The following is a 15,457-nucleotide window of genomic DNA, read 5'->3' as shown; positions in this document are numbered from 1 at the left end:
GCCTTATGATGGAGGGCTGTTCCGCACATTGCAGATTAAGGGTGTGTACACAGGTAGACCCAATGTACACCACCACATTTGAAATTGGCTGAGTGCATCTATTTTACCGCGTGTTCACACTGAAGCCATAAGCTGCAGGGTGGCCCTCAGGAACTGCACTCTGATAGTTTACTTTCGCAGAAAATGACCACACTTATTTCTCTCTCTGTTTCTTTTCATCTCAGAGAAGAGGGTTAATGAGTATTCATTCCACTGTGACTTTGCAAGCTGAATAGATTTTACAACAACCTATTGTTAGAGGGAGCTGGCGGTGATAAAATGTGATTCATGCTTAATTATGCTCACTGAGTTCCACTGTCACCCTTGGGTTTTTCAGCTCCGGCAGGAAGGTTGGTCTAGGTGGTCTCCTTGTAAAAGAAAGAAAGAAAGAAAGAAAAGTTCAGCACTTTGAGAAAATGGACTATCTCAAGGAAGAGTACCCATGTTAGTTTGTTGTAACAAAGCATCAAAAAATGAATCCATGTGTGTTTGGACACACATGTGGGTTCAGACACATACTTGTAACCAACCCATGTAAGTGTGTGCATGTGTGCACATCTCCCAACTGAGGATAACACTTCATCAGATGAAGTGAACTTGATCCAGTGACAGCTTATGTCACATTAAACTTGGGTGCTAAGGTGCCACTAGACTCTTTGTTAATCTTTAAAGGGTAACTTCTTCTTGACCTGCCTCTCTGATCTGATTGAACAAGGAAAGGCAAACTAATAATCCTGTGTTGGCTTCTTCCACAACTGCCCTCTTAACCCTGTTTTATATGATAAAAAGATGCAATTTGGATATATTAACCTAGTTTTGTCTGCTCATGTATTCTTTACGGCAATTAGCCACGCTTTAGGCCAGCTACTTAGTTTCATAAGAGAACTTCACCCTTTGACTAGGAGAGGACACTGAAAACCCAGGATAGTTTGGCAAAAACTGATACTGTAGACTTGTCCCTGTTACTGACAGACCTTTTTAAAAGTCCATCCACTTCTGTGTTTTGGTATGTGAAAGTTTAAAGCTTCATAAACTCCACTTCAGGCAAATGGAAAGTTATTTTTAAGCTTGCTTCTCTTCACCTGTATCAACATTCACATGCTGAATGCTGATAATCCAAGATGCCTGGCCATGCATATCTGAAAATGGATATTTTTGAAGAATTAATAGGCTGCCCTGCCATATAAATACTTCTAAAATGGCTTACAACTTAGTTTCTTCACATTTTTGTCATATACCAGTGAATGTGGACTGAGCATGTTTCTGTTCAACATTCAGCAAGGTGCATCTCAGTTTTTAGACATTAGCAAAACTGATCTGGAATTGTAGATATTTAAATGTTAATAATAACACTAAGTTTTAGACATTCACTGTAGGCACATGAATGTTAGAGGCAAATATTTATATAAGTGGGAGCTTTCAGCTCAGTAAAGATTTCACTGCCTTTTGTAATTCCCAGGACCAATATGACAACCTTCTACCAATTTCCCCATTACTGTATGCATAAGTTCTTTATTCCCTCCTCCCACTTTTTGTGAATTTTAGTACAACCTATTTTATGTTGGCTGTTTTGTTCCTTATTAAAGTATAGTTACATTAAAATCTTTTATGTTTAGATGTATCATGTACAGGCATAACTTTAAAAAATAATTAACCCAAGCCTTTTTTGAATTAAATTCTTAAATATCATCCACCGATCATCTTCTAGTTTTGTACTCTTATTTTAAATTTATCACTTTGGGTGTATATTTATTGCTTATTTTTCCTTTTCTGAACACTGCTCCGATATGTTATAATGTGAGTGGTTTATAAATATTTATAAATAATCACATAGAGATTGCGTTTGGATTTCTGTGCGAACCGTTTTTTGAATTTGTGTAAGATAAACAGTGGAATAGCGACAGAAATCATGGTGACAGGTGAAAGACAAATTTGTATTGCCTCCTATTCCATTGACTGCTGCTAAGTCCTGTTACCACACACAAAACTCCCTCCTTCCAAACTCAATCATCACGTATTGAACTAAGTTGGTACCCCATGATTGGGCCTGGGTACTCCAGGTGCTGATCCCTATGTGGAAATGCCTCTGGGCAGGACCCACCCATCTTTTAAGTCTGAGGATGGGATGTTCCCTGTCGGGCAGTGTAGGATTATGTACTATACCTTGGTGCCTTTTTTAGGCATTCCAGCCTGTGCTGACTTGGAGGCCTTTGAAGATACCATTGCCCAATTTGGCATGATAAGGGAGGTGAGAACTGAGGTGGGTGCAGGTCAGGCAGAGTAGCAGCAGCCATTGAATGGGAAGATGTGGTGTCATCTGTGGCTGCAGGGATGAAAGAGAATTCCAGGTAACTGGTACTTGAAGAGATTCTTTGTTGCCTCCATCCCCACCGCCTCATGATAGGCACAGTTGTGTGCTTCGCAGAATGTCCCTTCATTCTCCGTTCATCTTCTCAGTAAGTCTTATGCCATTGGCACTCTAGCCATTGTCAGCTTGTTTCATAGCTTCCTGGAATAGCAGGGCATGTTGCAGATTCCGCAGCATTTTCATAGATTCCTTGAAAAGAAACAATCAGTAACACCTCAGTATTTCCAATTGACAAATCCTCCACCACCTTGTATTTAAGCACCTCTTGGCTGAACTTTCCTCTTGCCTTCTGATCTTCTTCCCCCATTAGGTGCCTTCTGTCTTGAGTAAGGCTCTCTGTACCTAATGGACCAAGGTCTTGACCTGATTGCCCCTTGCACCCGTACCCGACCACATATGCGTGCATGTAACCATTTTATACCCCATAGTCTGGAACAGTACCATACTCTACCGTGCAGTGTACACTTCTTGTAGATTTGGTGATAAAGTGGTTTATTTTTTTCTCTCTAAAGAAATAAGATAAACATAGTGTGTATTGCAAACATAACAAAGGCAGAATTTGCTTACCACAAGGTCTGAAAGCAACCTTGGAGGACAAATGCTAGTGTACAGGGCCATGGATATAACAGTGGCTGAGGGAGAATGCAGTTGTGCTCATGGCCTCCTTGTGAGCTTCCCAGAGGCATCTGATTGGGGAAAAGAATGCTTGGCTATATAAGCCTTTGGTCTGATCTGGCAGGGCTCTTATGACTGACCCAGGAAGTCACTGGTTCAAACTCACAAGAATGCTTTCGGCAAGCTGCTATTTCCCAACCTCTGCTCCCCTCCTGCAGCAAGTGAGTAATACTATATACTCTGTGGGTTGTTGTTTTTTAAGGATAAAATTAATGTAGGTGAGGATAAGGTTAGCATTGTTTTTTATTTCAACACTCTTATAAATCTCCACAAAATTGCTTAGAATAATTTTATTAAGAGAATCGGAAGTACTGAAAATATGACCTTTATTTTTGCCTGGTTCTGACAAGCCAGATGTATGCTCTCCCCTAAAGTGTATTCAAGGGCTTTTTTCCATTAGACTGCTTTCAAACTCTTATGTGCTGTTTGACTTAGCAAACATCTGATCTTTGTACAAAGGCCATCACCATTAACCCTATTGACAGTACTTAGCATGGCTAATGGAACTGTTGTCTTGTCAGGGCCAGCAGTTCAGTAAGAACAACACAGTCCAATTTCTATTCCTTTCCCCGCTCCCCCTGCCACCTTTCAGCAGAGGAAAATGTACTTCTTGACTTCCCTCAAACTTACATTTCGTAGGCAGTGCAATTTCATTGATGATAAGCCATTCCTAAGTTTGCCTGTTTTGATGTTTAACAAAATGGGAAGGGGTGGGTTTTATCTTGTCACTCTGATGATAAGGTCTATACTGGAAAAAGCCATGAATAATTTTTTGCTCCTGCAGGCACTAATCTTAATGATACTACTGAAAATCGTGATCTTGATTGTCAAACGCAAAAGCAAACAGTTCTCTACAAAGCCTAGAGCAGGTATCTTCAACCTTTCCAGACCCAGGACCCATGTTTAACCCAAACATGCATTAGGGGATCCATTCCTTAATCTTTTCCCACATACTTGAATGGTGGTAGTGCTCCTGTTGCAACTCACGTTGGATCAGGCTACAACCCACCAGCTGAGAGAGTGGTGACATAAGAGTATAAAAACACTTCACTGTTGGTGAAATGGAGATAATATTAGGAGGATAATATGAACCAAAGCTGTGATGTCATTTCTGCAAGGCCATCTTCAAGGTTTATATACATGAATCTTTGCAAGACTCAAAATTTCTCTTTTTGGCCCAAAAACCAAAACACCAAGATGGCCTTGGTTCAGTCACATCTTCCATTTTCTAAATGTGTTTCACTTTTCCACCCCATCTTGATTTTTTACAAAAGAGGGGACCACTTAAGGAAAGTTTTCTCCTATATTGACCTGCCTGTCTGCTGTGGTCATTTGCTGATGTTCGTCTCCAGCAGTCCCTGTCAGTAGTATAACATCTTAAGGGCAGTGGGTGGCAGCCAAGGAGGGCTCCTCAGCTGTGGTGCAATGGTGGCCTGAGACATGCTTGTTTGCATGAGGCAAAGGGGCCAGATGGCAGCGCTGCCATTCCATTCCACGTACACAAACTGATGCTTCTTAGAGTTGACTTTTACTTCAACACTTGGGATAGCGTCTACCACCACACCTGAGGAAAGCGGATTAGATTAGGGTGTGCAGGGCCCAACACTTTCCTCCTCTCTTTTGTCACCACCCCTCCCAAGTTTGCTGCCATGATGAAGCTGCCCATAATCAGGCCAGACCAGCCTGGGACCCTCTCTCATTTGGGAAGCTTGCCTGGTGTTTACCAGCACTGAAATTATAAGAACATAGTTAAACTGTGGAACTTAAAGCTCTCATAAGCCGTAGTGATGGCCACCAATACAGATGGCTTTAAAAAGGGACTAGGCAAATTCACAGAGGAAAAGGCTATCAGTAACTACTAGCCACAATGGCTATATACTATTTACATTTTTGGCAGCAGCATGCCTCTGAATCCCTGTTGCTGGGACAGCACTGTTGAAGTCAGGCGCTGCTTACTGGCCTCATACGTAGGCATCTGCTTGGCCTCTGTGAAAACAGACTGCTGAAGTAAATGGGCCTTTGGTTTGATCTGGTAGGACTTTTCTTTTGACTCCTTTTCCTCCTTCCCCAGTTTTTAGAAAGTCTTTTAATTGACTTTTTTATTCTATTTATACATAACAGCTGCTGAGTTTTAGGCTGTCTTGATTCTGTTCTTTGTTGTTGTTGTTTTTGCACTGATGTGCTTTTTAATTGTAAGTAACTCTGGAAACGGATGGTATAGAAATAAAAATAACTTTAAGCACAATAGGTTTCGGTATATTGGGCCCAACAACGTTGCGAAATTTCCTAATGTCACCTCAGTGTAACTAACCTATGTACTTTATGCTTCTCTAAAACTAAATTGTAGCTCCAGCCACAGTAGTGGTTCCTTAATGTTGCAACAGGTGTGCATCCTCCAGGCCCCCAATTATGGAGGACATCACTTATTCAGCCAGAGAAGAAGGACCGTGTGCTTTGTATAGCTGCAAAAGAAAGACCCAAAAAGGATGCCTTTCTCTTTGTGCTTGTTCAGGCCTGATAAAAAGAAAGTTAGAAAGTGTGGGTCAGAGATGGGTTGGGTGCTAAATTTAGGTCCTCCGTGATGTTGAATGCCAGCGTTATATCTGGCAATATTACTTCACGTTAGTCGCACATCCTGTACATTTTTTGTTGGGGCAATTCAGATAGCAGTGATACACAAAGTTGCTCTCCTGTGATCTCTACCACAATTGTAGGCTGGAACCTAGAGTCAGGGGGAGCTAGTTTTCAAATCTGCATGTCGGCAGGAGTGAAGTTAGCAACTGCCCATACTACACCATCCTTTTCTTGTTGCTTCTTCAAATTTCCTTTCCTTACCAGTTTTATTTTTCAGTGCCACATAATACTGGTACATTTTTCCCCCCAAAAAATTGCTGTGTTTTTTGTAGCCTTGGGTGTTTACCCTTCCAGCAAACCCTTCATCATTTGTTATTCAGATCTTATTTATAGGAAATTGTGGGTGAGGTAATTTCCCAAGGCTATACAATTATAGGGAGCTTGGTCCTAGATCCGTCAGAACAAACCCAATTTTCTATCCTCTGAATTGCACTGGCTTAGTAACTTGTGAGCATCCCTTCTGCCTAAGTGAGCATCTCCCTTCTGTGGAACAGAAGTTGCTGCCTAAAATATATATAATATAGAGTTCACACAAGTATCTACTGTCAAAACCCATTAAGCTCACCCCCATTTTTATTATATTAATAAGAATAGAGCTTTTTTTCCCCCTACTGGCTCTCTGTGTGTGATATCTATATAAATAAATTGTTCAAGGCTCTAGTAATTATATGCTCACATATGAAGGCTTTTTAAAAAGTGTCTTTTCCCAGCCATTTTCAGCTGTAGATGCAGATAAAAATATCTTTCTCCCAGATTTTTTTTTTAAAAGAAACTAGAAGTCTACAATTATGCGCTCAGCCTTCACTCAATTCGTCCTGAAGGAAGTTGCTTCATGGGAAATTTATATCCTAGCTTCGGTAGATGCCAACGTACTTGGCAGATGTGGGCTTTTAGGAAGAAAGAAATGAAAATTGCCTTGTAGCAAATTGGGCCCCCACACCTGGGAACCATGAAAGGCTGGCATGCAATTTTTTTTAATCACTGCTAATTTGCCTTGCATATTTTTGGTTCCTGAAATGGACTCATGAAAGTGATTAGCCTTGTCAAGATGTGAAGAGATGTGCACACTTAATCATGCCTAGCAATTGATGTGGCACTTAACTTGCAAGTTTACGAAAGGGCACACGCAACATGAAAGGATTTGTCTTTCCCCCCTCAACAAGTCATCTGCCCTTTTCACCCAAGACCTCTGGTAACTACCAACCATGTCTCTGAATGAAACTGAGGGATGAAAAAGAGAGGCGAAGCTTCAAAGCGGTGCTGAAAAATATATTTATCAAATAATAACAGTCCTAATGAAATGAAATGAAACCTATTTTGCCTGATGATATCATCCCTCGGAGGAACAACACAATGGTTTTCTGGTGAAGGCAACAACTCTCTTGTTTTATTAGGACTCTTTTTTATTTAACAAAACTATTATCTAGCAGTTGTGAGGCTTTGCTGCCTCTTTTGCTTCTTCTTCTAAATGTCAGGCTAGAAAAAGAAGAAACCTGTGTTATGCTGGCTCTTAACATGAATGAAATTGTTGTAATTCTAAACTTCGACTGCATAGTTTTTAGTGTGTGTGTGTGTGGTGGCCCTGCCCATTATAGCATTGACTCCACCCACTTCCACCGTCATGTGACACCCCTCACCTGCAAGGTTAACCTAGGGAATGCAGTCTTCAAGTCCTCCACAACTGCTCTAATACATTTACTTAGCCATAGTAATATTTGAGATTTTCTGAAAGTTCCCACTATAGTTTAAAAATAGGCTGAGAGGCATTGACTAAAAGGATTGTTGCGAGGATTAAGAAAGGAGAGGGAGAAACATGTACAAGAGGTGGGACATCATAAACTTTTTAAAAGCTAGTGGCCATCCTCATCACATCTTTGAACAATGGGTCCTTTGTTGGTATTTCACCTCCAATCTGGGGGGAGGGTGCTGGCCCCCGGCCCACAAGAAGCCTTATGCTCTTCTTCAAACGCCTTGTGATTCTCCAGCTGCTATTCCAACAGAGCCTTGTGAAGCCACAGAATCACCAAGCCCCCATCAATCTCCCTAGGGACCCACCCGTTTTAATCTCCCACACTTCAATAATCCAATCCTCTGGCATGCTGTGTTCCTTTTACAAATGAAGGCACCTAATTCTCACAAGTGCAACAATTATTGCAGTTATTAATAGCCCACCTTCTAGGATGCAAATCCTTCGAAGGTGCCTTACAAGCTGCATGCATGCATTTGTTTTATTTCAAAGATTATTAAGCAATATCAAGATACATCAAGCCATCAGGATGCTTCTGGCATAAGATGTTTCTGCCGTAAAAGATGGTCCAGGTACCACAGGAGCACTGCCGTTATCCTTCCTAGGAGGCCATTGGCCCTGTGGCAGCAGGGAAGGCAGTGCAGCTGAGGGAAACGCTGATAACTTCTCTCTCTGCCCTTCTCACTTGCTGCTTTCAGTCTGACAGATGCAATGCAAGTATAATTTGCTCTCATCTCTCTTTTTGTTTAACAAGTTGTGTTAAGAGCTTTCCTTGTTCACTCAAGTCTATAGTCAAGGGTGTTCACACTCCCTCCCTCCCTTTCTCTCTCTCTCTCTTTCTGAATAAGGGTAGTAATTAGGATGGAGACCAGGATTACAATGAGAGTCTAGAAAGAAAAATACAGTGGAGCCTCAGGTTATGTACCGTCCTCCTTACGAACGCTTCGGGTAACGAGCTTCGCTAACCTGGAAGTAGATGCTCCAGGTTGCGAACTTTGCCCCAGGATGCGAGTGGAAGTCACACGCCGGTGGCAGTGGGAGGCCCATTAGCAAAATTGTGCTTCATGTTAAGAACAGTTTTGGGTTAAGAACGGATCTCCGGAACAAATTAAGTTTGTAACTGGAGGTACCACTGTACTTAGCACTTATTTAAACTGGGTTGTATCAAAGCCATTTCACTTGCAGAATGACTCACGCTGGCACAGTGGAACATTCCCTTCCGTGCCTCCCCCCAATTTGCTCTGGAGAATAAGGGGGATTTCTCTCTCTTATTTCCTTCAACACCTCTACCCTTTCCCCTCAGAAAAGGAAGACTTTCCTTTCTCTGTCCACCACCTTGGCTCTATTCCTACTGAAATGCTATGCAGCCCATCAAGGAACCTGGGATCCCTCTTAGTGTGGTGTAGTGGTTAAGAGTGGTGGACTCGTAATCTGGGGAACCGGGTTCGCGTCCCCGCTCCTCCAAATGCAGCTGCTGGGTGACCTTGGGCTAGTCACACTTCTCTGAAGTCTCTCAGCCTCACTCACATTACAGAGGAAGGGAAAGGAGAATGTTAGCTTCTTTGAGATTCCTTCAGGTAGTGATAAAGCGGGATATCAAATCCAAACTCTTCTTCTTCTCAGGCTGCTACTAGGCAACAGGGGCTCATGCTAAGCACACGGGTGAATTTCTATATTGTTTCTGCTAAACTTGTAACTAACTCAAAATATGTAATTTATTATCAATTCTATTCAAATTCAGCAGGGAACACCCTCAAATCTTCTTCTGCTACACTGCCAAGTTTCAAATCAACCAGTTGAACTATTTTCTAACTATAAGCCATCTGCTGCCCCCACCAATTTTCTCATGAGGGCAGGATGCGGTTCACCCAACTCACACTTAAGTTGGGGTCATGACTCTGGCTCTGTAATTCATATTTTGCTTTGATCTGCTATTTCCACTGATAAAAGAGTATTCCACTTGCACAAGGAATGTGTTGCAATGGGCAAACCTGCCCAAGACTTCTCTGGAATTCATCCAGAAAATTAATTCTAGGTATAATAGGGATGAATTGAACCTGTCGATTTTAATTTCATTCAGTTCGCCACATTTCTTCATTTTGTAAAGTAGTTTAAAGTAGGAAATTTGCTTAGGGAAAAAAGCACAGAAGTTAGTCAGCATTTTAGTGTGCATTTCTCCTAATATAAACTGCCCTGAGATAATGCATTTTTGTATGTTATTTACATTGATATGTCTTTTTAAGATCACTCTGCCTCGTATATGTATTTTTGTATATGGAGAATTGCATTATAAAATTTGATGAAGTGTGAATTTTGAAGGATAACTATGTTTTCATTGTATATTAGTTTTGGAAGTGTGAATTGGGTAGGTTCTCATTAAAATGCAAACACCCAAATTTGTCCCCTCCACCCAAAACTCTATATTACATTGCCCCGCTTTGTATAACTTACTTGAATGAGGGAGGGAGAAGTATGGGATCGCTTCCAGGGATTCTGTAATTGTGATTTTCCACCTGCTATTGCCTTACTTTTTCAATACTGTACCTGCCCAGTTTTCAACATCTTTGTGCAAATGTGCTTGTCCCAATGTAGATGAAGCGGTTCCTATCCAAGCCATGTACCATTGGGCAATGGATGGTTTTGCTGCTTATATCTACAGATGTTTCTATCAGTTCTGAAGTGCTAACATCTGTGCTGCATGTTTTCATTTTCTAATGACTCTTGTTTGCTTGGATGCATAATCCACACACAAGCTGGTATTTATTTTTTTGAAATACAGCTACTTTGCTGAACGCTGGTGAGAGAATAATATTTTGGGAATTACCGGTAAATCTGTCAGATTTATGTCCGTTTATTCTTTGGCGTAAGGTTTGGCCTGTTTGTCCAATATAGAGAGCTGAAGGACACTGTTGGCATTTGATGGCATACAACATTGTGTATGCCATCAAATGCCAACATTGTGTATCTGACATCAGGAACCACATCTGACATCAGGAACCACAAGACAGAGAAATGTGTGTATCTGACATCAGGAACCACAAGACAGAGAAACCAGTAGGAGAACACTTCAATCTCCCAGGACATTCTATACAAGATCTCAAAGTAGCTGTTCTATTACAAAGGAATTTCAGAAATAGACTGGAAAGAGAAGCTGCTGAATTGCAACTTATTACCAAACTTAAAACCATGGAGAAACCTGGTCTGAACAAAGACATTGGATTCTTATCTCATTATACATGACAAAGCCATTTTTCACCTTTCCACCCCTTGCTTTTTCCTGTAAGACCTATTGCAGTCGTTAAGAGTCGTCAACAGGCTCATCACAGCTATCTGCCAATCACCCATTCCCACCACCCTTCTGAGTAATACCCCTCCCCACCTTCTCACTATATAGAAGGGTCTGGTGACTTCTGTTTCAGTGTATCTGAAGAAGTGTGCATGCACACGAAAGCTCATACCAAGAACTAACTTAGTTGGTCTTTAAGGTGCTACTGGAAGGAATTTTTTTATTTTGTTTTGACTAGGGGGAAGGTGAAAACCTCACTCAACATGGGGTGAGTAAAAATCCTTTCCAGCCCTGTCAGTCAGACACCAACCATGTTCCCAGCAGAAGCCCTAGCCACAAAGGAACATCATTTGGTGGGCCACCTTTTAGAAATCTTAACAGTACCACCTTCCCTGGCAGATTTGCAAAACTTTGGAGGCTCCTGAGGAAGCCTGCAAGACCAGCCAGCCAGGAAATGGTTGTTGCCTCTTAGGTGCTTTCCACACAAGTTGCACAAGACAACAGCAAACTGGGAGTTGTCCACTGTGGAAGGTGAACAAGAAGCAGAATCATAGGATGGGAGGTTGAAATGTGTAGCCTTGTTCTCATGACATGTCCAGGGTGAGGGAGTGGGGCAGGTTCAGAGCAGCATGCTGCCTGCATGCTTTCACTTGAATTTCTGTATGGCATCTACACATGGGAACGCATGGGGCTTTCTCCCTAGTCCTGTTCACTTGTTTTCCCACACACACACCTCGTGGATTACAAGCTTGTTGGCCCTGCCCCCAGATTGGTGGTTTTCTTCCTGCAGCTCCCACCCCCAACGTGTATCCTCTTGAGTTCCCTGCAAATCTATTTTTTGCACCTGGCCTCAGAGAATGCGTTCAGAAAGCTACAGAAGTTTGTAAATTCCATAAATGCGAGACCACCTAAGTTGCCCCTGATGAAGGACTTTCTTAATTCCAAAACACGTTGGGCATAATAAAACATCTTGGCACTCCCTGGGCTTTTGCTGACAAAGGACTGGCACCAACCAGCTTTATTCACAACCCTTAAAAGCTTAGCTGTCTGGCTTAAGCTTGCCGAAGTTGCTTCCTTTGTTGCTGCCAGTGCCTCCTGGTAGGCACGATTATCTGCTTGTACCTGCACTTGGTCATATTCAGGGCAAGATTTCCCCCATTTTCACTCCGGCCATTGTCTGGCCTGCTTTATTATCCATAGCTCAGCAGAAAGCCATGAAGCTGCCCAGGTTCCACAGCAATGGAAAAGATGAGTAAGCGTGGGGGAGAAAGTTGTTTCAGTTCACATTTTAAAGGCAAATCTACCTGATTTGCACTTTCTGAAGCGATATGTGAACTGAAGCACAGCCACCCTTTGAAATCTGTGCTTATCTGAATTTGGTAGCGCAGTTCTCCAGCCAAGTGTACAAAAATGCATATGCTGAGGTAAACTGTGCATAGAAATGCATATATTAGTGAAGCTAATACACACAAACGCATTACATTAGGGGAAAACGCTTGCAGAAATGTGCATGTTAGAAAAATGTGTGCGTTAGGAGAAATGAGCATTAAAACGCTGACACAATTTCATGAGGGTTCTTTTAACAAAAGGATTGTAAAGAGCTGTGGATATGGTGTAGACCTGAATTTAAGACTGCCTTGAAAAGACCACCTGAGAGAGTGATGGATTTGTTCATCCCTACTTAGGAGAAGCCCTATTAATGTCCCTGTTCATCTCCCCATTAAGTAGAGTATGAGTAAGGCCTCAACAGGAGCACTAAATTGTGTCCTACCTAAAAGAGTGTTGCAGTGAGACCTGGAGACCGACCTCCTGTGTTGTGGGTAGGTTTGATTGGATAGCCACAACACCCGATTGGTAGGTCCCTTGATGTTGGGTTTAATCTGGCCAATGGGGTGCAGTCCACACGGATCAAGGGACCTATATATACCCATGCACATGACCCAGAGCTTCCTCTTTCAGCTTGTGCATTCGGAACACCTGCCCACCTCTCCCTACTCTTAGGGCATTTTTTGTGATTGACCTTGCTATGCCGTTGTGTGTTGTCTGTCATTGGGACAGGGGCATAGCAGGAATTTCCCCACTTGACTGATTGGCTGTTGCCATTTGGGTTTTGTCTGCTGCGTAGCAAATCGTCACAACTTGTAAGGTTGCGGATAGGCACTGGTTCAGATGATAGGGATGGAAGAATGGTCTCGCCACCCCTATGTGAAGGGTATTCTGTTAAAGGAATCCAGGGACTCAACTGGTTTGGTCAACCCCCAAGAGGCGGTTGTGCCTGTGCCTGAGTCCAGGGGAGCATTTGGGGGGTGAACATAGTCTGTTCCCGGCTTTTTGTCTACTCAGGTGTTCACCCTTAGCTGACCTATGCTGGTGCTCTGGGTCAGCGCTGCCTGCAAGGGTGCAGGGAGCTAGTCAAACCAGAGCCTATGCAACCACTCACCTTCTGTAACCAATAAAGTTGTGGCCCAAATTCTGCCAAAAACCAAAACTAAAATTTGAGTCATATGTGTGTGTATTTAGGGGGAAGGTCTCTGGGTCTGAACATGCAACTGTGTAGCTAAAAAAGCATTCAGGAATCTATTGGATTCCATTAATGTTGCTGTCCTATTAATTTAGCCTGCAGTTCTGTGCCCCAGGCCTATAGCCTTTGTGTGGGGGGGTGCATTTCAGGGCAAGGCCCCACTACTGGACCAGACTGGCCCCTGTATGTAGGCCAAGAGTGGGGATGGAAAGTGATGCGAGTCAGGTAGATAACTGTGCCAGCCTGAAACTGGTTCACCAGCTGGCAGCAGGGCCAACTTGGGGTCCAATAGAGCCAGGACCAGCTCAGCCTCACCCCCTCCCTCCCACCCCAGAAGTGGAGTGCTTCAGGTCCCACTTTGCAGGTGGTGACTGGCACGAGTTGGTGGAACTGGGAAGGCTTGATGTGGGCACATTCACCTCTCAGTCCACCACCACAGCCAAGTACAAAACAGGTTTGGATTGCTTTGCATGTATTTCGCTTGAAATGTATGGATGTTTTCAGATAGGTGTGGTGGGAGTCCCGGGGTAAAGATGGAGAAGGGAATTAACTGCCTAGGTGAAAAGTGGAGGAGGTCTGCTGCTTACCCTACGCTGTCTGCTTCCAGCGGGAACTCACTCCTTTTCTCCCGCTGCTTCTTTAGTGAGTTATTTTGTAAAGACTTGGAATGAGTAAGCTGTGGTGAGAGTTTCTTGTCATGTGCATTTGAGGGAGAATGGCTTTTTTATAAAAAGTTGGGAATCACTTTGTGTCTCTTAACGTGGAGCAGCTTCTGTGTTTTAAGCAGACTCCCCCCCACAAGTGTTCCTTAGAATTTTGCCTTTCCCCCTTTCCTGTTCTAGAGATCTGTTGTGGAGAAATGAAACACAGTTTATGCTGGAGTGGATTACAGAAGCAATTTAATTTATATGGAAATATAATTATAATAAATAATAATAGAGGAAGAAATGAGTAGATTAGGGGGTAATTTGAGAGGAATTGTTTGGGGGGATTTATTGAGGGGTAATCGTTCCATTAATTAAAAAGAAATTCTCATAAAGCAACAAACTTTCCTCAGCCTTCCAGCACTCTATTGTGGCCAGGCAGATATTTCTGAGGACAATAGCACCCCCCTCCCCTTTGTCTTCAGCATATGGCATTCGGGGGGCGGGCGGGCGGATAGGTGTGTGTTATGACTGAATGTTATGAGCCCTACTTGTGCCAGTACTTGAAAAATTATTTTAAAAAGCAATTAATTCATAATCTTTTCTGTATCTACCTAATATGCCTTAGAACGTTGCTTCCATGTTTTGCTTTCTAACTTTCCTTATAGAAGGCCGCCTGAGTTTCCTTTATCTTTTTTTAATGGGAGCAAAGAGTCCCCCCCCCCCGGGGGGGTAGGGAGAGAGAATAAATGTGAAAAGGAAGTAGAAATCATACAAAGTTGTACCCCCAAATAAACTTATTAAGCTTTAGTTTACCCAGCAACTGTGGGAAATACTTTCAGGTGTAGTTTAAAGTCCCTAAGTTGGTTGGATGGTGTATTGTATGCTTCCTTTGGGCAACTCCTGCAGCCAAGTTCTGCTTTGGACCACATCTACAAGGCCTGGGGAAGGGGGTCTTGTCATCTGGGCAGTCCAGGACCTCCATACACACTGTCCAGGCTTTTGCCATGGAGAGGTCACTTTGGTGCCATTAACACAGCTGTTTGACTTCAATGCCCAGAGACGCACTCCATTGTCTCTCGAGACAGATGGATGCCAACAACAAAACGTTTCGATCTTTTCAAACTAGTTCAGTGAACCGAACCAGTTTATCCTAAACACTAGTCTGTGTGTGTTAAAGAAAGCAGGCTCTGTGTGTTGTTATCTCTCGGGTGATGGTATTACGTACCTATCTCTAAAATGGATGCTCGTTTTTCTATGGAACCATCTACATAATTCATTCCTCCATCAAATGAATTATGGGGGTGTGTGGCAATCTGTAATCTGCTTTGGATCACTTTCTTCAGGTTTCTGCTCTCTATGTATATAAGTGATTTCCTGCTTTCTTATTGTAGCACAGCTGTGGTCTGGATTATGTTGATCTTTGGAGTCTCATATGTGTGGATGGATTGTATTGTTTTAGTATTGCAGGGGGGTTAATAATGGAGAGGATTTATAAACAGATGCACTGTTTTTCCCAGTTTATAGTCGCAGTGGAAAGCCT

At 42.6% G+C, this 15,457-nt stretch overlaps 1 protein-coding gene across 10 annotated transcripts in view; it reads left to right on the top strand.

Annotated features, from left to right (window-relative positions):
* Positions 1 to 15,457, top strand: part of GRIP2 (glutamate receptor interacting protein 2) — a 395,495-nt gene that overhangs the window by 282,342 nt on the left and 97,696 nt on the right. The window lies entirely within an intron of this gene.

This window comes from Podarcis erhardii, assembly GCF_964252035.2.
Source record: "Podarcis erhardii genome assembly, chromosome: 2".
Taxonomy (NCBI): Eukaryota; Metazoa; Chordata; class Lepidosauria; order Squamata; family Lacertidae; genus Podarcis; species Podarcis erhardii.
Note: the sequence above shows the minus strand (reverse complement) of the source record. Positions and strands in the feature narration are given on the sequence as shown.